The 22,793-nt window shown below is 39.7% G+C and overlaps 1 protein-coding gene across 1 annotated transcript in view; it reads left to right on the top strand.

Moving 5' to 3' along the window:
* Nucleotides 1-3,052: 3,052 nt before the first annotated feature.
* Nucleotides 3,053-22,793, top strand: part of LOC149069007 (lewis-type alpha-(1,3)-fucosyltransferase-like) — a 37,042-nt gene continuing 17,301 nt past the window's right edge. The window contains exon 1 of the mRNA XM_089251061.1: nucleotides 3,053-3,343. The gene's annotated coding sequence lies outside the window, so the exon portion shown is untranslated. The remainder of the gene's footprint in view (nucleotides 3,344-22,793) is intronic.

The raw sequence follows: 22,793 nt of genomic DNA, 5'->3' as shown, positions 1-22,793 counted from the left end.
CTTTATAAAGTATTTAGTACTATCACACCATAATTTCTTTTTGCGCGGTATATCAGCCAAAAATCGGTCACCAAATTTGATCGAAGAATTGTAACATCTGAGTCTTTTTATGTTATAGGTGGCAGCAGATATTACAGTTCAATGATGCTTTTTGCATGTCATATAACACTGTATTCAGTGCCGTCCGATAAAAATAATTTTTTGAAGAGTAATTGCACTCCTCTCTCTCCAGAATTTTAACGCGTAGTTTTGTTAAACAGAGGGACATTTTTTTGAAAGAAAAACTGAGAAATAAGTCCATTAAAAGGAAAATACATACAATTTGAAGGAGTAAAATCGAATTTTTATGCGTGAATCACGCATCTAGATGCGTGTTTGGCGAACGCTGCAACTGTCCCGTAAAATACGGAAAAGGGTCATTACCCCATATTGTCGGGCTCTCCTGGCAGATGATTGCCCCTCTCTGGATTCGAGTGAGCGCACGCAAAAGGGGTGGCCCTTGAGCCAAGGTTTTAGTGTGTTTTTGCAGAAAAAATCGGGAAGAAAAAAAAAACAACCAACATTTCCCCCTACTTGAGAATATCCTGTGTACATGCGTGTAATCAATCCGATGAATTAGCCGGATTTCTTAACCTTTTTCTCGCTCAAGGCCCATTTTGAAACACATTCTCTTCTCGTGACTCACCCCCTCCCCTTCCCTCGCTCCGGGTAAAAATCTATGTTCTACACCAGCGGTTCTCACCCGGTGCTCTGCGGAGCCCCAGCCGCTCGAAGACTGCAGTTCCCAACTTCAAGGCGCGAATGCGAGCCGATCTCCCCGTTAAAAAGTCTCGCCACAAAGAGCAACAGGCCTACAACGTTACAAGTATTCAATCATTACATTTCACTCACAATTTGAAGTATCGATGGCAGTACTGAAATATCGTACACAACACTAGCTACACACTCAGACTGTTAGGTGTACACACTCACTTTGTTCCAGACTCTGCCACGAAGCTGGGCCAGAAGAGATCTCGGCAACGGGATAAGTCCGGTGGCAGAGACCCTGGCGTTCATTCATTCATTCAGACGCTCGAAGAAAATAAAATAAATCGGCGAATTTGAGAAATAAATAAAAAATGAGGCCTAATGGGTTCCGCCATTTACATTTAAATCTAAAATGAGCCCCTTGAGTAAAACAGGGATCCGCTATAGAAATTATACACTGAAAAGTGCATAATTTTGCCGCTGTGGTGGTCGAGTGGTTATAGTGCCGGACTCGTGATGCGAGGATCCGGGTTCGAACCCCACAGTGGTGGTCGGCTGAAGTTGGTTTTCTGTGGTTCCCAACTTCAAGGCACAAATGCGAGCCGATCTCCCCGTTAAAAAGTCTCGCCACAGAGAGCAACAGTCCTACAACGGTAAATCATTCAACCATAACACTTCACTCATAGTTAGTAAAACTGGGGGCAGATGACCGCACTACACATAACAAGCATTACACAGAAACAAACTTTACGTCAGGTTGCACTACACGTACACGCACATTCCCGCATGTACCGATTCGTTGGGGGGTTCCGCGGGGGGGGGGGTGCATGTATGGTGTAGCAGTAGTAGGTAGGGGCTCGGGGATCCATGATGTTCTTAAGTCAGCCACCTCGTTGGGCAATTTGCCTGTTGTAGCGTTGTATTTGTATTTGTAAAAGGGCTCCGCGAGTCAATTGAAAATCGCTGTTCTACACTGCAGTCCCGTCTCAGCTGTAAAATAGCTTATATATAGTTATTTACTCTTGTCAGCAGTAGTAGAAGTAGTAATAGCAGATCTCAGAATCAAATCTTATCGTGTAGGGCTCCTATGTACGCAAAGCCGCTCGAAAGGTTATCTCTCTATGCAGCGAACTCTCTATGCGAAGGTAATCTCTCTATGCAGCGAACTCTCTATGCGAAGTTAATCTCTCTATGCAGCGAACTCTCTATACGAAGGTAATCTCTGTATGCGAACTCTTGAATGTACGCGATATGTATGTAATGCAGCTTTGTATGTACGCGACGTTCCCTGGATATTGGAACCTCGATTGGTACATGCGTTAACACAGACGCGGGTATAGGGCAATGTGGTGGGGAGGGCGAATTAGTGGGACTAAAGGTCGTACTGTGAATATACGTCCCGTATTTTATGGGATAAAATATTATTTTCCGTTGTGTTTGTAGCTCTTATGGGAAGAGGGGTGATTGCTCTCACTGTCATCGTCTGTATCCGCACTTGGTTACCCATTTCAAAAAAAAAAAAAAAAAAAAATCCACTTGTGCATCGGGAAGTGGATTTATAGTTTATCCGCCGCGCCGTACAAACGTTGTCATCTTCTTCCTAAGGCCGGGATTACACTGTAAAAGTTTTGTAGAAGTGCTTTTATAAAACTTTAAAAATACAAACAATAAGCTGATCGATTACATTCGAGCAAATGCAACCACTCAGTTTATTGGTTGAATTTTTTCAAGTTTTATAAAAAAGCACTTTTACAAAACTTTTATAGTGTAATCCCAGCCTCTAAGATAGATTCTAGTTTTAATTTCCTCCGATTTTTCATCGTTTCTTCTTATTCTCTTCCCATTCACGAAAAACTGACGTCAGTATATTTTTGCAGTATCCAATGAATTTTTCCCGTCGGACACGGTTTCAATTCATCAGTAGCGCAAACGGCATCGACGCATCGAAGCGCAAACTTCCAATTCACAATCTGAGCGTGTCTGGGTACGTGACTGCCCTTAATCTGGTTGACAATCACCCGACACCATTTGATACAAATCAGTATTTACCAGTTAAAAATAAAAATAAATAAATTGAATATCCACCGAAAACGCGTAAAATAACACACGACGAATATAATAACGCACATTTTCAATAACAAAACTCGATCGGTCACGGATAACAAAAAACCCCTCGCGCCATTTGGCGAGAAACAGAAAGAGCGAAACCGGGGCAAAATGTTGAAACTTATATTGCTACTTACAGCAGAAAAAAAAAAAGAAAAGAAGAATGAGGTAAAAAAAGAGAGAAAACACACAGACACACGCACAACTTGTTCAACAACAAACACACCACATGCATTTCAGCAGCGAGCCGGACATTTCAGTAACAATTATGTAACATAAACGAGTGTCTATTTTTCCCCAACCCAAAGCCCAGCCGCGGTTCAAGTCCGGTTCTCTCATTCGTCGAGTGCCAGCGAGTGTGTTTACTCTCGTGAGAGATCTGCTAGATCTTTATTTGAAGGGAAAAGATTTAAAAAGATTATCTCGATTTTTTTTAATCTTACATTAGAGAATAAGCTGGATGTGTTATCAAAGTTTCGAAAGAATGGCGGTGAGTTGCAATAACTTATATATGTTTTTCAAAGAATTTTTACAAATGAATGTTCGAAGTCACAAAAGTATACGACGAAGCACATGGTCTGAAAAACGGGTTCCCAAATTGCTCTGTATATTGGAAGCCAGTGATTTTGAAAACGTGGTCCGCAGTGGAGCCGGATTCACATCGGGCTAGAAGCTATATCCTAGAAGGAACAGGGCCGTCTCGAGAGCATCGTGGGCCCCCGGGTCAAGAAATTTTTCCGAGGCCCTACCTGGCTTGTTCTCGAAAATTTCAACCTTATCTTATTTTTGTGAGGCTCTTTCTTCTATTGAGGGGGCCCCGTAAGTCCATGCGTTTAAGACGGCACTGAGAAGGAATAGAGAATTTGGGAAATTCCGGAATTGGTGGTCAAGAAAATGGAATGAGTGGCAAAATTTGTTTAGCTCAGATGAGGCAAAAATAATCCAACTCTGGTCCCTGAAGTTCGTAAGGGGCCTGCACAGGGTCACTCATGGCCCCCCACATCCTGAAGCAGGGCCCCTAGGCTGGGATCTTTCACGAGGCCCCCGTTATGATGAATTTATAGCGTGAAAAAACAAAAAAAAAAAAATGATTAAAATCCTCCCGGGCCCCAGGGCTGAAGCCTTCTCAGCCCACCCCTTGTGGGGGGCCATGGGTGCCACCCTTACTAGATGCGGGACCCGGTGCGGAAATAATAGCGGGGCCAGAAGCATCTTAATGATTTCGGGCTCCTAGCCCCGATTTTATATACGTATTCTGTGGGAGATGGGAAATCGGCATCCAAAAATTCATACATCATTACATAATGAACAGGAAAATGCTGAAAAATATCCATGCAAAAAAAATGTAGACACAATTGAATGTAAAATAACAAATAAATGAAAAATAAATAATTAATTTCGAACTTATGAAAATTTTAAATTGATGGAAGAAATTATTCCAAAATCAATTAAAATTGGGACCTTGTGATAGCAATTTTCTGAGAACTAATGGGAATTCAGAACGTATGGATCACAAAAATAAGAAAAATAATTGACAGGGCTATGATTCTAGCACCCGTGATAATTCAAAATAAATATATAAAACGAAAATAATAATAATAATAATAATTCCAGAATTGGAGAAAATTCAGAATTTATTAAAGAAACAATTCCAGAAAATAAAGTGAAATATTCAATTAATTTGAAGAGCGAGCGAATTCTTATGAAGTTTTCATAGAAATGCTCAGAAAGACACAGAAATTCTTCAAATAACTCAAAATTTTAGTCTCAGAATCATTATATTTGTTGCTAACAGTTGGTGCTTTTTTAGCTGTAGATCAGTGTTCTTCAATCTTTTTCAATTTGCGGACCTGCGAAATTAAGTGAACAATTTCGCTGACGGGTGGGAGAAATAATTTGCAAACTGGCGAAAAAAGAATAATCCAGCGTTTCTCGATCTATGGTCCGCGGACCACCTCTGATCCGCGACGATGGCATAGGTTGTCCGCAGGCAGACCTACGATTCGATTCCAACTGAGTGAAAAATTGTTCAATTGTTGTAATATTGATATTACTCATATCCATATGAGTTTAAATAAAAATTACAACTTCATACTTGTGTTGACCATAAAATCGTCATGGAAATTGCGGTCCGAAATACGGGATATCACTAATTGCGGCCGAGAGATGTAATTTGTTACAAATTTGCTAATTATTGCAAATAATTGGGTGAAGGGTGGGAAATAGACAACTGCTGCAAATCGCAGTAAACAGAAATATATTTGACGAAAAAAAAAATATTCAAACGAATAGATGACCATATTTCATTACGAATAATAAAGAAAACTGAGATGTTATATATACAGTAAAATACGGGACATCAACAATAGTCATCGGTCATGTCGGCAAAATCGTAATTGCAATTAAAATCGCTGAAAAATTGAGGGAAAAAACGTTGAAACTGACATATACTTAAGATGAATATTTGCATTATAACCATAATTATGATAATTACGAAAACTCTGTTTAATCACGTTTTTAGTAAACATCATAAATTTAAACATACATCGTTGAAAAAACTGGACAAATGCAGAAAGCAATTCGGAGCAACTGAAAATACTGTTATGTCCCGTAACATGGGACACAACTGATCCGTCGAATTTTTTCAGAAATTTTACTGGTCCTTAAGTTCAGAAAGGTTGAGAAACGCTGCTTTAAAATCATCCGATGCGTCAAACTTTTTCATATTCTATTATACATGCGACAAACGGCGTGGCACCCTTGCTGCCACCTATCAAATAAATACAAATCAATCTGTTTGAACTTCAAATTGGTTGTCGGTCAGAAACCGGCGTGTAGTATGGACTACATTAACAATGGGCAATATAAATTAACAATGGGCTGGTACAGCACCTCCTAGAGATAGAAGGCCTCTGCACTGTTTGCCATAAACGCCATTCAGACTACCTAGCAAATTATCCACATTTTGAAATACAGCATCCTATTTCGCTTCTTCCTATTTTGGCGTAGAATCTTCCTGATTGGCTCGCAAATACCGCATAGTGATTGGATGTGGGGCATAGAAATCGCCAATTCTGAGCCCTATCATTTCTTTTCCGCACAACGATGATACTGGCGCGAGCAGGGAATTTTTTTCCCTGAATATTCTGAGGGAAAATGGACTACTTACTGACGTCACAAGCAGACTGCGAAGGCCTTTTATCTCTAGGAGGTGCTGGCTAGTACCAATTATGGAATGATTAACGATGTAAATTTTATGCGCCGCAATGTTTTCATGTTTGCCGCGGAACTTCAGCATTTTTTTATGCGCCGAATATGAATACAGTTGACCTCCAAACACTTGTCTTATCTTATATATATAGAATAAAACAAACAAACAAAGCGAAAATCTTATTGTATAATATAAAATATCCATCGGAGCGAGTCATCCCGCTTAACACCTCCTTGGTGAACAAATGGGTTCGATTGGCCTGGTTAACTTGTGGGCTAGAAGTCAGCATCAGTTTTATCTTGTCGAGTTCACTACTGAGACTACTGCTTCCACCTATCAAATAAAAACAAAACTATCTGCTCCAATTCTCGAAGAGAAATTGGGTGTTGGTTCCAAACTGATGTGAAGCACGGAAATGAACAAAGTGTAGTATTGTGCCGTATATTGTTTTCTATACTGCATAAAGGTGTAAACTTCGTGCACCAAAATATCGGTTAGTATGTTTTTGATGCTTACAAGAACTGATTATGCGCCAATCGCAAAAACATGGTAAGGCCAGGAACACACTATAAAAGTTTGATGAAAGATCTTTTACGAAAGGTAAAAAACTACAACAACCACCAATAAGTCTTTATTATGTAACTCATGCGCTTATTGGTTGTTTTTCAAGTTTCAAAAATCTTTTATCAAAGTTTTGTAGTGTAATCCCGGCCTAACAGATATTTTGACGCACAAAATTTACACCGATATAAATAATATATGGTATCATAACACATTTTTTTCGTATTTTTTCATGCTGCATAACCGGTTTTAAACCCACATTGAATTAAATAAAAACAAATTATAACAGTTAGTTTTGTTTTTATATGATAGATGGCAGCAGAGCTGGTATGATATGTTTTTACGGATGGGCATGAATTCCTCACGGAGTAGAGGTTGAAGAACATTGCTGTAGACCAGGGGTTCCCAAACTGTGCCGCCGTGGAACTGCGGCGTTGACAAAGGTTATACGAAAAGATTTTTTTGTTTAACTGCTCTGGGCAGCCGCGAATAAGCGTCAATTAGGGAAAGGGACACCACGGATAGAAAAAGTTTTAACCCCTGCTGTAGATCGTTACGGCGCTATCCGTCCGTAGCTAATGTAATTACAGTGGATCCCGCTTATAGCGTTCCTCCTTAAAACGTTTTCTCGCTCATCACGATTTACTTTTGTAGTCCCAACTATCTCTTAATAATACTCATCTGGAATTCAGATTTATCCCTTCATGCGGCAGAAGGGATTAGAATTCACTAAAAACTCCCCTTCAAAACACCATATCTTTTTTTTTAATGAAGTAGGCGTCTTCCTATTTTCTTATATGGGCTTCCTATGGGCTTGTCAATGATGAAATAAGAGCCTTTTATGGAAGCGAGATATCTCGTCATTTGCCGCTTAAAGGGTTAAACTATGTTGCCCTGCTTACAACGTTTTTCTACGACGGTTTTGCTTAAAAACCTTATAAGCAGAATCCACTGTATTTGCACAATAAATTTCTTTGCTTTTATAAAAATTCACATGATTTTCTATGGGGGGGGGGGGATATCAAGATACCACCTGGACACAATACATGTTGCACAAATTTATCGGTTTTTGGCTCTATTTTTCAACGTTTTTGTTTACTATATCTGCATTATTTTCTAGGTTAAGGGTATGTCCATAGACTTAAGATATAAATAGACTGCGCACGCTATTCATAAAACTTGTCGAACGTGAAGAAAAGATGAGCAGTATTGTCGGGGAAAGAACAGGTTCTGCGCTATTACATTTGGCGCGTTTTCGCAGAAGCTAGGATGTTGCTGTAACGAAATTTGACTCAATTCGATCAAGTTGATGAAAACTTTCCTTCATTTTTTCAATGAATTTCACTCATTTTTATGTGAAATATTTAGAGAGTATCAGATTTGAAAAAATAAATTCTATAAAATAAACAAATATTTATACTAGTGGTTATTAAAACAAAAATATATCTTTCCAGAACATTACAATTACTCTATATACTCATAATTAATGTATAATTAATTATAATGCATCATATTATGTTATGTAATGTAACACATTCACACTCATACCATATTCAGTCATGAAATAATATTCAAACAATAAGAAAAAGTTTCATTTCTAACATTCCTGAAAAACCTTTTATAACCTCATCACACAAAACTGTAAACACTTACATAATATTTCAGGATTAAAATAGATTTTACTCAAGAAAATTACAGAATCTCATCATCAATTTCTCTAAATTATCAGAATTAAAATTCCATGTAGAGTATATATATGTAATAATTTAAAGTGTGTATATATATATTTATATATAATATTTTAGGATATAATATTTCATATATATAATATAATATTTACACATGTCACATATATATGTGACATATGTAATCTCTTCGCTCCAAAAGTATGCATATGTTAATCTTAATTTAAGGTATTAAATCGTTTTTAGAATGATTCTTTTTCAAGATAACATCTGAGGTACACAATATATGACTTCAGGTCTTAGTACAGATATTGACTCAAAAAATCAATTGAATAATTAATTTTCTTGTTTGAAGCGGCAATTTCACATACAACAAACATAAATTAATGAATAAAAAAATTTCTTTTCTGTAATAGTTTTATCTCAGGTGTGAAGAGGGGTAAAAATACTATTATTTTTAGAGGTAGTTATGCACTTTTATGCAAAACTGCAATTGTCTAGAGGGGGGGGGGGGAGTTTTCCTCACATTCTATTTAAATAGAATATTTTTCATAAATTTCTCCTTCTGAAAAGCATATTTTCTTCCAAGTTGAGCAAAAGTCGAATGAACTCACTAGCTCGCCAAATCTTGCGGAGACGTATATTTCAGTTAAAACTTCATAAAACTCACAATTTCAATCATTTATTGCCAAAAATTCTATTAAAACATTTAATAATGATTCATGACATTTGAATTTTACCAAAACTTGGAACTTTAATTGAATTAAATCCAAAATGGAGTCGTTAAAAACTGAGATTACGTCAGAAATCCATTGCATCGTCAATTTAATATTCCAATTTTTAATTTATAAGAAGAGGAATAAGCAAAAAAGTATTCCCTTGTGAAAGGATACTGGTCCCCCTTTCCTAAACCGCTCAGAACATCCGAAAGCTGCGCAAGTGTTGGCCATTCTAATCAAAAATAAGACAGCGCGTGTAGATCGTCATACGAGTAGCCATAAGGAAAGCATTGCCAGCGAGATTCCCTGACCAGCCTTTCGACCGGAGTCACGTGACTCCGGATCTTTGCTTCACATTGTAACCCCTCGCGCGCACTCTATAGTATTATTACTCTGTGGGTATGTCATATCCACAGTGTATGTTGTAAGCGGGGTATGCAATGACGGAGCTAAAAATATGTAACAGTGAATGGGCCAAAAAATTCAAAGAATTACAAAACCCTATTCAGGGTATGTTGTAAATGCACTCGACTATATTTTGTCACCCAAACTAATGCAGATTTCTATCGGGTAAAAAAAAAAGTTGAAAAAACCGTAGAAATTTACATAACCATGGGTAGACGAAAAAGTTTTGGACTTGCGAGTCATATTTCATCCGGAATTATTTTTGCTGCAGTAAAGTAATAACTTCGGGGGTGGGGGGGGGGGGGCTGCATGCAAATAGAAGCTGAATAACTTCATTGAGGGCAGTATAAAAGCCGACTAACATTTCGAGGGCTGTGTGAAAGCTGAAAATAAAAATCCGTCGAAATCGTTAAGGAAGGCACCTGCAAATTTAGCTTCTTCTTACCTCAATTTCTTCACACCACACCGACTACGGCCGGCCATATCGCTATGGGGCCATTCAAGTATTACGTAAGCAGATTTTGAGCTATTTTTGACCCCCCCCCCCCGTCAGCAGCTTAGAATATTTCATATCTTTAAAAAGGGGTGGTTCATGACGTAAGCAACCTTCGAACCCCCCTCTCCCCCCTTGTCATCAAAAGTCAGCAAATCCGAACCCCCCCCCCTCCTCGATGCTGACGTAATACTTGAATGACCCCTATACTGCAATTTATTTCCGTTACGGAGTTGGGTTGGAAATGGTAGCGTCATCTCTCTCTTTTTAGGGAAAATATCATGTTATCTATATTCCCCCCCCCCCCCGAGCATCTTTCCACCACGCCACTTTAGGGCTCTTAAATGAACTTATTATAGTTATATATATTCTATATATATCGCCGACGAGAGGGCGATATCACCCACGATATCATCCTTACTTTAAGCAAGGGTCACAGAAACTCTGGACCATTACGAAAACTTTATCCAACTTGCAAATTCAACTTCATTGACTACATATTTTTAGTTTTGATTTCAGACAAAGCCGCATCTTGACAATTCTAATTTGCAGGCATGTCTTTCGGGGGAAAAAAACGGCCTCGTTAATAAACGTACCTACGGCAGTCTTTGAGGGGAATGGGGAGTTCCTCAGACTTTTAACAAGAACTCCTAAAAAATATCCATTTCCTAGTATATTCATATTCAAACAAATTTAGGAGAAAAAATTATGAATCCCAGCGCATGTAGGTCTAGAGGTGAGAATCATGCATGCAAGATAATGTAGAAGGCTGCAAAAATAGTTTTCACACTGGGCCGGAAACGTTTTTAGCCAGGTAATATGTATTGCCAAAGAAAATATTTTGTCCCTCTGTTTCGATAGTCAGTGGCGTCGGGGGTGTTTTGGGTGCTTGAGCACCCGCAGTAGTTTGTGGCACGAGTCCGAGCAATGCCAGAATTGATTCAGACTGGGACGGGCTTAAGTATTCTGCGGCCCGGTGCGAAAATAACTTTGCAACCTTATAAAATGATTTTTCCCAATACTCCGATGTCTTGGCGCACGGGGAGTTTACATGGAGCATCCGAGAACGACTATCAAACTACAGTATGTACTACGTACTATATTGTTAATATGAGCCTATTGCCCAACGAGAAAAATTGTAAGTGTGGCAATTGAAGGTTGAGAACCGCTACTTTATAATCATGCCCCCCCCCCCCAAGATGGTGGAGCTGACAGGACAGCCCGGTGGAATGGAAGGGCTGTCAGGGTCAGATGATCGATTATCTACCTAGAGTTGCAACTAAATACTATTTCAACAAGCGTGCATTTTTGCCCAACCCCCACCCGTGTAGCATTGAATACGTTGCAGCAAGCGAGCATCAAACCCGCGTGTGCTCTTGGCTTAGAGCAGGGCCTGTTTCTCGCATGGGCAAACGGGGTACATGCTAGGGGCACCTAAATTGTTAGGGCCACGAAATTGGCTCCCTTTTGCATCACAAAGGTCTCACCCCCATGCCCTCACCTCAAAGAACACTCTACATAAGGGTGCTCCAAAATTTCATACTACTTGCCCAGAGCCCGAACTCAAGACATTGGCTAGAAGGAATGGGGTTCTATCAAAACCCTTGACTTGTAGGTACCTTGTCTTCGACAGAATTATGAGCTAGTGCTTTGTTAAGAGATCATTTAATGAAAACACGTTGATTCAGTTTATTGACCCCTAAAATTTAGCGGCCCGATGCGGTTGCACCCTTCGCACCTGCCCAAGTTCGACCTTAGATTCAGAAATCAAAATTTCTCATAGTCAGCTGAAGACGTGCACCCACAGGTTCAAAACACTTCCGACGCCCACTGTCGATAGTATTGACGATCGGAAATCTTTAAAATTGAAAGCATGCCGGGATTTTCTTTTTCACTGTCCCACCAGTCAACAAAACGCTTGTAAACAGAGGTAACTAAGATATCAAGTTCACCCGAAGGGCTCTTTCATTATTCTCCTCTCTCAATGTCCTATTTTCCTTTGAAGACAACAAAGGGGAGCATTATTTGCAGCCTTTATGCGTGAGAGTGGTGACAGAAACGCCATGTCACGGAGCGGTTCATGGACGTTGCAAAATAGTGACAAAAAAAAAATAATTCGATGACAAGCACGTTTTTAGTCACAACTAAACCGTGACGGGTCAGTTCACAGTTACCTTTTCGCGCTTCGGGTAAATTGAAATAAAAAAAGCTTTGACATCATCATTGTCCAAGTGATTGTTGTCAGGCGCAAATCGAAAAAGGCACTAAAAAAAGTGCATCGCAGAAAGAAGTCCGTGGATACACCGCGTTCGATAAAATAAAGCGGATTTATTATAAGCAGTTTAAAACACTCGTTTAGACCAGATGTGACCAAACTTTCTGAAGTACGACCCCCCCATTTTGACCAAAAAATTTATCGGCGACCCCTACGTAGACTGACCATGTGTCCCAGTTTTCCAGGACATTCTTATTTTTTGACAGTAAGACCGAAAGCTTTTTTTGGAACACTTCGATTTTAATTAGGCGATATTGACTTCCAAAGATATTAAATTTTTTTAATATCATATAAATATATTTACTTTACTTTTTGATGTAGGCCTACTTAGTGTCCGGTGGAAGTGTAGCGATGTGCATGGTCCTTGATTTTCGTATACAGGGTGATTAAGAAAGAATCATCCAATTTCGAAATGATTATATCATTTCGAAATCAACAATTAACAAAAATTGTTCGTAAAACTTAGACACATCCTCCCCCCCCACCCCCCCCCCCCCGTATATTCGCATATTGCTTATTATTCTATTCTGTGTTTTTAAGAAATGCACGATTTTGGACTCTAGTGATTCTCTCTAAGTCACCCTGTAAAAAAGTACTAACTTGATATCGTCCGCCACAGAAGCCCACGAATGTACAAATTTTCCTTTTTCTTTATCAGCTGTTTGGACACTTTGTTTTGCTATCTAAGTTGTGCCTGAAACGCGAATGTGTGCCCTATCGAAACACGTTACAAAACATTTTAGGAAAATAACATCCATAGAGTAACATGAGTAAACATTGAAACGTCATTTCTCACGTTATTTTTAGACATCGCAGATTCGTGATTATGACATGATGTAGCCTATATAGCTGAACTAATTTTTTGTGAGCAGTAAGAAAGCTAAATTACCTTTTCCTAAGCTGTATGAAAGCTAAATTGCCTTTTCCTAAGCTGTATGAAAGCTGAATTAATTTTTCTTGAACCATATAAAATGGGAATTACTTTTTTTTGTGAATCGTATAAAAGTTGAGTCACTTCTTCGAGGGCTGTATGAAATCTGAATTAATTTCCATGAGTCGTTTACTATCCGAATCAATTTTCATGTGCCATTTAAAAGCAAAGTTGCTACTTCGGGAGTTGTAAACATACTGATCCACATCTTTGGGGGACCGTATAAAAGCTGAACTACTTCTTCGAGAACGAAATCGAGATGAAAAATACTGATAAAGCCAACTTAAATGTAATTAATTGAAATTACCTCGTGGAAAAGATAATCGAGATCCATGATCTCGAATGGACTGGAACGGGCGAAAATTCAATCAGCTACTTAGGAGCAATTTAATGCTCACAAATACAGTAAACAGTACAATCCAACAATCTCTGTCGGCTCGTTAGAATCCTCCTTAAACTTTAATAAACCAAGTGACTTTTTTCCTGACAGTTTCATGCTCAGTTGAATTCACAAGTCAGAGCATTTTTTTTCTTTGCTCGTAACTTGGATTACTTGCGAGTAGAGATATCACTGTAGAGGACAATAAAGATGTTGTTAAGCGCATGGTTGCGCCTCAAAAGTGGAAACAATCAAGTATATTGAAGATGCTATCTAGTTCGAGAGGAAGAAGGCAATCATTTAAAGACTCGACCCATGAACTAAAAACTTATCCTTCGTAACAACTATTGTTATTGTTGTAGCCGAGCAATGTAGCTCAGAGCTCCATTCAGAGTCGATTGAATAACTGTGCGATGGACAATTTGAGACCTCCATCATCTACAGGCGTTGGAGGATCACACCATCGACACATACGAAGAGTACGATCCTGATTTTCACATCCTATTCTTCTTGGTGTTCAAAACTCGATTTCGTACGAAGGCTGGTGAAGACTGTCGAGAAAGATTTACAATGAATTTTATGCTAAGCAATCGAGAAGATATACGGTTCGGCTATCGTTTGCTCAGGTCAGGAGAAAAAAAAAATTGTATTTAAGTAAATCTGGCAAATATATATCATTTGGCTGGAATGCCCTTTAGACCGATGTCCAACTTCTTTACAACTGTGAACTTAAAAGAAAAGAGAGAATTAAGGGAAACAGTTTGCGAATTAACAAAAAATACACAAAAAGTGAGAAACAATTTGCTCACCGTCTAAAAATTAATAAATAGGAGGAATAATTTGCGAACCCTCAAATAAGGAATAAAATGGAGAAATAATTTGCGAACCCTCAAATAAGGAATAAATAGGAGAAATAATTTGCGAACCCTGAAATGAGGAATAAATAGAAGAAATAATTTGCGAACCCTGAAATGAGGAATAAATAAGAGAAATAATTTGCGAACCCTCAAATAATGAATAAATAGGAGAAATAACTTGGGAACCCTCATATGAGGAATAAATAGGAGAAATAATTTGCGAACCCTCAAATAATGAATAAATAGGAGAAATAAAATTTGCGAACCCTCAAACAATGAATAAATAGGAGAAATAAAATTGGCGAACCCTCAAATAATGAATAAATAGGAGAAATAAAATTTGCGAACCCTCAAATAAGGAATAAATAGGAGAAATAATTTGCGAATCCTCAAATAAGGAATAAATAGGAGAAATAATTTCTGAACCTTCAAATAATGAATAAAAGGAAAAATAATTTACGGACCGGTGAAATAATAAATAAATAGAAGAATAATTTGCGAACCCTCAAGGAATAAATGGGAGAAATAATTTGCTCATCAAATTATTTAATTAAAAATTTAATAAGTAGGAAAAATAATTCGCGTGTATGTGTGTGTGTGGAGACTAGTAAAAAATACATAAATAGGTGAAATAATTTGAGGGACGGCTAAAAATAAAATAAAATAAATAAATAAGAGGAAAACTTTCTGACCTATACTTTCGTTATAAAATTCACTATCATTTACTTATGCACATACGAGAAACATCAGGATCCCTACTGCCAAATTAAACGATATACAGTCGTAGCGCATATTATTTATTACCATTCTGCACACCGGTTTGAAACAAAAATGAGTTTTAACTGAAAAATCAATACCAAATGGTTTTGGTTGTATTCAATAGGTGGCAGCAGGGGGGTCCAAGCACAACGTTCCTCTATTTTGAGCAACATTTATGCGCCTTTCCTCTTCTATACAAACGAGAAGAAATTTGAATTTGAACTCATTCATCAATATTCAAGACAAAATAATTTATCCTTCGAACATATCTTTGACAAACGTTTTTCATTCGCACATCACTGCTCTGAAGTTATTAAGAAAGCCAAGGGGCTCCTTAGCAAAATATATGGATGGAATTAAGAATGATGAAAATTGAGGATGATGGGGGTGAGGTATGTTTTAGCCTTTCTTTTTTTTTCTTTCTTTCAAACCGAGTAGAACTCGGGTCTATCACCATCTATGGGCGATTTACTATCTAGTGAGTTGTACCGGAAGTGTAGCTGTGTGTGTGCCTCACACAGTCTGAGTGCGTATGTAGTGTTGTTTGATTTTTCAGTGTCGCCATCTATATTTCAGAAGTGAAGTGAGTGATGTGTTATGTTTGAATTACATTTGTATTGTTTGTAGGTCGGAGTATGAGCCATTATAGTCTACGACACCCCAATAAACGAATTAAGGCTCAAGATTCCATTTTTTCCCCATCGTTAGACATCCACTGTTTATGTGGCTTCAGCGATGTTTCTGTGATATAAAACACTGCACTAGCTTCTACTCGATTTCTCTATTTGGTTTATATATTACTGACATGGCTCTAAACAGCTTTTATTTTTTGCTCACATGAATAGAAATTTCAAAAGCATCCTTTTTATCATGCTACTGACTTTAAGAATTCGGCGGAATGTTTCACGGACCACCGGTTGAGGAACATAATGTGTTGCTCAGAAATCCCCAACGAATAAGGGAAATACAGTCGGATCCCGTTATAATGAACTCCAAGAGAGATTGGAGAAACGACTTCGTTACAACGAAATTTAGTTATAAAGGAATTCATATAATTCCAGATTGTTCCTATGCAAACTTATCTGGTGGATTAGAAAAGTGTTCGTAAAAACACGAGATTTCCGCTATAACGGTACTCGTTAAAACGGAAATCGATTGTACATTAAAAATACAAGAGCAATGTATTTTTGACACACATGAAAGTATACACCGCTGAGCAACCGAGAGTTAATATTTGGTATAATTATAACGTATTAAATATTGGTGACGTCACCTGACAAATTCACCGAACGTGCACCAAACGTATAACTTAACAACGTTTTTAAGCTGATAGCAATGCTACAACCCTGAGTATAATCAAGAGAGCTAAAGCTGTGCAAACCAGTTTTTACCCTTGTCCTTTTCCTCAAATAATTTTACTCAACAGTGAAGGAAAAAAAAATTCTACATTCTGGAAAAGAAAGTGTTCATCTTGTGTTTTTTACAATACGTTTTTTTTTCCACGCTTTACAAATCTGGTGATAAATTTGCCAATATAGTGAAGAGAAGGTAACACATAATAACAAGGTTAACATCACTCCATACAAAGAGGAAAAAGCGCCAATCGTGGAAGAAAATAACTGTACTTGGCTTCTAACACGGGGTTGAATATTTCAGTTCATTTTCAATTAGCGGCAACCCGCTGCACGGGCAAATTTTTTTTTCGTTGGGTGTTCGGCGCGTAACTGACCGTTAGAAAACTGACACGTCACGAAATTTCAAAACGTTATAACTCCCTTAAAATTCGTCCGGTGATGGTAGTGGTTCCTGCACACATGCGCGCTATTTCACAGAAATTCTTTCTTTAGCAATGATACGAATGCGCAGTCAACGTATTTTAATCTATTTTTTTTACAGTTTAAATACTTAGCATCCCGGTGTGATGACTCACAGCCTGGAATCTTTGGCGGGTCCCCAGGCCAGGATATTTTACGGGCCTCTTTCTAAAATTTCTCGGTTAATTTTACCCCTTTAGTAAATTTTACTTTTTGGTAAAATCACGTGTGTGATTATTGGGCGATCGGTAGTATATGCACTCTGTATATTTTTCCTCTGAAGATGACACCCACTGTGTGACGAAATACATTAAGAGTATTTTCCGTGTATTTGCCTTATTTGTTGGTGATTTCTGAGTACTATCGGGAAAGTTTATCGACTTTTCAATACAACACTAACCTATTCAATACACATACTAACCTATGTACGTTATATTGAATGTCTGCAAGCATGGAAAGAGATAAAAGATGTTAAATAAAAAAAACCCGATGTATTTTTAGGAACGATGACTGGAAAGAAACGATAAGTAACAAGTTAATCGGAAAAGATGAACAGTTCATCTTGTTCAATGAGGTGTATCATCGAAAAAAAACCCCCAGAAAAATGCCGTCTTTGGCTTCAGGCTATTGCAGTGACAACATGGAAATGGAAAAAAGACCATCGCAGACTTTTGCAAAATAGCTTCTTGGCCTTGGGACATTCCCTTCTACCCCTTTTTCACTTACAATATCATATGGGAGGTGGGGGGGGATGTTATTATAGTGATATGGTGCATGAACAAACCTGTTATTACTGAAAAATGGTCGATAATGGCTTCCTCTGTCTTTTTTTTTGTGTATATATATATTCTCGACATTTGTCCAAAGTTCATTATTTATATTTTATCCTACCATTGAGAGATTTCTATCTCAAAAAATGACATGACAGGAATAATATCGAACACAGCACTTTGCTATTCTGTTCAAAGAGAGAAAGAGAGGGAGAGACGCTACCAGAGAGAGAGAGAGAGAAATTTTGTGATGGTCTCGTTCCTCATTTACATCAAATCAATGGAATATACATTTGAAATGGGATGATCTTGATTGTAAATTCACGAGCAACTTGCAAATTTTTTTTTTCTTTTGCGAAAGATGAACTGACGACGTGGATCATGCCCTCGGACAGCTTACTCAGTGCTGTTAGCGAATACCACCTGCTCTTTAGATGCGATTGCGTATCAGAAAGACACCTGCCATGTAGCGGTACTATCATTTAGTATCATTCGATGTTGAAGTGTGACACCGGACGCATGCAAGAAAATGCGCTCCCGATGGGTCTCTGATGTATAATATATTTTAATCATTTAATTAAATCTCTCATATTATCGATGTCGTCTCTCCATCAAGAAACGCCTCATTCGTTTAGTCTATAATTCAGAAGTGGGATAGACATAGATATACACTGCTCAAAACAATTAGGGGAGCACATGGTTTTAACAAAATTACGCAAAGATGTATACCGATAAGTAACATAAAATGAATCATCCATAATTTAAAGCCTAGCAGGAAACGGAAGAAGAAAACTTCATATGCAAATCAAAGTTCATGACGTCAAAAACCAGAAAAAGGAGATAAGGGCAGAAATCGGGATGTTGCAGAAACGTCTGTTTTACTGCCGTAACTGTGAAATTCGATTGCGCAGTATTTTTTTTTTGAGACAAGGTGGCTTGAGGATGTCTCAACAACGTGATTTACCGGAATCCATGGCATGGCGTGTTATAGGCAGACTGGAATCCGGGCAAACACAACGTAGTGTCGCGGACGCTGTTGGAGTCGCCAGAAGTGTTGTTGCAAGGCTGTGGAATCGATTCCAAGAAACAGGAAATGTTAGACGACCAGGGCAAGGTCGGCCACGCGCCACTACAGCAACTGATGACCGGTATATACGGTTAACAGCCCGTCGAAACGGAACAGCGAATGCTACGCAGTTGCAAAGACGGTTGCTCTTGGCAACAGGACGAAGGGTGTCCAGCCAAACAGTACGTAATCGGCTTCATGAGGGAGGGCTCTTTGCACGTAGGCCAATGGTCTGCATTCCGTTGACCCCACGCCACCGTGCGGCCCGAAGAAGATGGGCTGCTGAACATCGAGATTGGGAGCAACATGATTGGAGCCAAGTGCTGTTTACAGACGAGTCCCGATTCAGTCTGGAGTGTGACACCCGACTTGTTCTGGTATGGAGGGACAGGGGCACTCGAAATAACCCCGCATTCGTTCGTGAAAGGTCACAATACAGACGAGCTGGTTGGGTGGTATGGGGTGGAATCAGCATAGGCGGACATACGGACCTGCATATCATTCGGAATGGCACTTTGACGGCCCGAAGGTATGCAGACGAGATACTGCGACCTCATGTCATCCCTTACGCTGGAGCCATTGGAGATTCCTTTGTTTTCCAGGATGATAATGCCCGACCGCATAGAGCTCGTCTGGTGGAGAACATGCTTGAAGCTGAAACAATACAGCGTATGGAATGGCCAGCGTGCTCTCCTGACCTGGACGACGCATTGCTGCGCGACCAAGGCTGCCTGTTACTGTCCGAGACTTGCAGATTGCACTTCTTGAGGAGTGGAACAGTATTCCCCAAAGTCTGATCGATAACCTCATCGCATCCATGGCAAACAGGTGTGCAGCAGTCTTAGCTGTTCGAGGAGACCACACCGCCCTATTAAAACTCATGCATCATGTCTAAACAGTACTTTTTTTTATCGTTTACATGTAACCAAATTGTTGCCCTAAATCATCTTTTCATGTTTTTTCCATATTTTCAAAGAATTAAAGCTTAATTCCAAATTTTTTTACGTCTTTTTTCTGTATTGCGCATTGATACGCGTGTACTATCCATTGTATGCCAATGCGTGGCTGTCTCGCACGGTTTTCTTCACTTTTTTGCTTGCTCCTCTAATTGTTTTGAGCAGTGTAGATAGATAATGATAACGATGCGAGCCCACAATCGGTAGCTGCGAAGTTTGTCTTCTCGACGACGAAACAAAAAAAAAAAAGTTTATTCTTTTCTACTGATGATTGCCGACGACGTCCGCTGGTTGCTGTTTCCGATGTCACCCGAGGATTGCCGAAGTATACTAATCGCTGTTGAGGTTAAAGATTCCGTGGATCTCCGCTGTTACCGAAGATATCGATGTCTGCCGACGACACCCGAGGATTCCCGAAGTAGTCTAATGGCTGTTGAGGTTAAAGATTCAACGATATTTCCGATGTTCCAGTGATTCTACGACCTATCCTTGCTGGTGAAAATATGATGATGACTGATGTTGTGATTATTTAGTGCGCAACATTAGTATATGCAGTGTGAGATATTAGTGCGTGTATGATGTATATTATTCTGCGACGTTTCCGATGTGTCGAGGTGTTGTGATGGTGATAGTGCGACGGACCAAATTGCTCTTTTCCAGGCGCCATTCAACGAGCAACAGTGGCAGATCTTCACAGATGGCTCCAAGAACTCCGACGGCGTGGCCTCTGCATTCGTGGCATTCCGCAACCATGTCCGAGTACAAGACTGGAGCTCCCGACTCAACAATTTCAACTCGATCTTCCAAGCCGAGATTTTTGCCATTCTCCAAGCGGTCCGCTTCGCTTCATCATGCTCTGAACCTTCTATGATCTTCACTGACAGCCTCTCTTCCCTCCACGCCATATCAAACCCGTTCAACCGAACCCAACTGGTGAACGACACTCGCAATACCCTCCTCCTGCACCCACGCATACGCCTTTCATGGATTAAAGCCCACCAAGGATTTAAAGGCAACGAGGAGGCCGACACCCTAGCAAAAAGCGCCACGACAGCCACTTCTGCCATCACTCTCCCGCTGCCAGCTTCGCACGCGAAGTCACATTTTGCTTCGCTGGTCCTCCGCAGGTGGCAACTCATATGGAATGCGGAGGAGACTTCCACCAACGTTAACCTCATTGTCCCAACGGTCTCACGTGGTCGGGAGGTGTGGTCAAGGACGAAAATCATCTTTTACACGGAACATGGTCCCTTCCCGACGTACTTGAAGAGGTTTAAGGCCTCGAATAACCACTTCTGCGCCTGCGGGGGAATCGGCGATCTCCATCACTACGTTTCCATATGTACCCTTACGGAATCGTACCACTCCTTCTTCTTGGGAGACTGGAGCGTGCACCAATATGCATGGAAACGACGTATGATGCGCAGCCCCTTCAACTACAACAAAATTGCTGCACTAATTAACTTCTTGGAAGCTTTTTCGCACCTTCTACGTCAAGATACCATGTCTGACCCCCCGTCTAGCGACTCTGACAGCGGAAATACGGATGATCTTGACCCGCCAGTTACCAGATCACGCTCCACCGGTCAACATTTTATGCTGGTGTAATCCGAAACCCCTCAACGAGATGCGATACGACCAACTCACCCACTCACCACACCCAGGGCTTGTGTAAGCTCCTGATGTCGACGCCGTAACTATAGGATCACATGTGTATTATCGTGTGTATATAGTGTGTATTATAGGATCTCCTGTACATTTTGTATATTTGTATACTGGTCTTTCTTGCACTATTTTTTTTTTTTTCATCATTTTGGAAATCTGCACAGCACGGGCACTCTGCTTCGCTCAATCTTTTTTTTTTTTTTTTTTTTCTTTCTGTAACCGTCGTAGAGGGACGGCGCGGTGTCCCCCCCTTGGTAAAACTTGGCTCTCCAGCTTCCTGGATGGGATCGCTCTCTAGCAACGGCTAGATGGGAGCCATCACTCTCTGGCAGACGGCCAGCAGAGATGCTCCCCGGCGCAGACGGCCCGGGTGGGAGCCTAGGTCTGGACACCAAGCTCCCTCGAAAGCAGACGCGCTGCTCTGTCACCTTTCCTTTTCTCACATATATCTATCCAAGAATCTTGGACTCGTGATGGGACAGTATTGTCTTCCACGGTTGTGTCCATTCTGTATGGCTCTTGCAGTCAGATTTTCTTTTACTCAATAAACGGTCTCCGGCGCGTCTCCAATACGTTAGAGGTTCTCACGAATATTAACGTGGAGGCGCGTCTGGTCTTTCGCTGGTGATAGTGCGCGAGTGTGATGTTTAAAATTTTGCGCAAACTTTGGTTGATCCACAGTGAATTAGTTATTAGGTTATTTCACACATTATTGTATGGTTCCACGTTTGACGAAGAGTCAATTTAATGCTATATATATATATATATCTATATCTATATATATATATATAATCTTCCGTATCATTATTAGGCAATAATTACACTTCCAGATCACTTAATTGGTTGACGGCACATTTCGAGATCATTCAAGTGGCTCACGGCACATTTCCATATCACTTTAATGGTCCGCTTTCTCCAAAAGGTCAAGCACCCTTGTCGTAGATAGACTATCACAGCACAGCGACCGGATTATCAAAAAAAATGGCATATCATGTTGCCATGATATGCCATTAAGGTGCCCGATAATCAGCCAAGCTGAAACTGTTCAAAAACTGTGGAGCCCTTCATCCTGGCCATGGATGCAAAGCAGACGATCAACACTTGGAGATTGTCCTCACCATGGTCAGCTTTATTGCTTTGCAGTCTTTGTCAAAAGCACGGAGAGGTTTTCTTTGGCCAAGAAGCTTGCTATTTGTTGCATTTATTGGCATTTCTGAAAACTTTCATAGTCTTGTTAGAGATTCGTCTTTAGAAGGTTTTCTTTTTCTTTCGGGAGCATTGCTTTTTTTTTTTTTTGCCAGAGGCGATTTGCCCCAGTAATCAGAATTGAGTGCATTTTACAACCAATTTTCTTCAATTTCTGAATTGAAGAGGGAAGAGGTAACGCCACCCCC

The sequence above is a fragment of the Pholcus phalangioides genome, unplaced genomic scaffold (assembly GCF_987345545.1).
Source record: "Pholcus phalangioides strain wild (caught in Gottingen) unplaced genomic scaffold, Ppha-v1.0 ptg000024l_1, whole genome shotgun sequence".
NCBI lineage: Eukaryota > Metazoa > Arthropoda > Arachnida > Araneae > Pholcidae > Pholcus > Pholcus phalangioides.
Note: the sequence above shows the minus strand (reverse complement) of the source record. Positions and strands in the feature narration are given on the sequence as shown.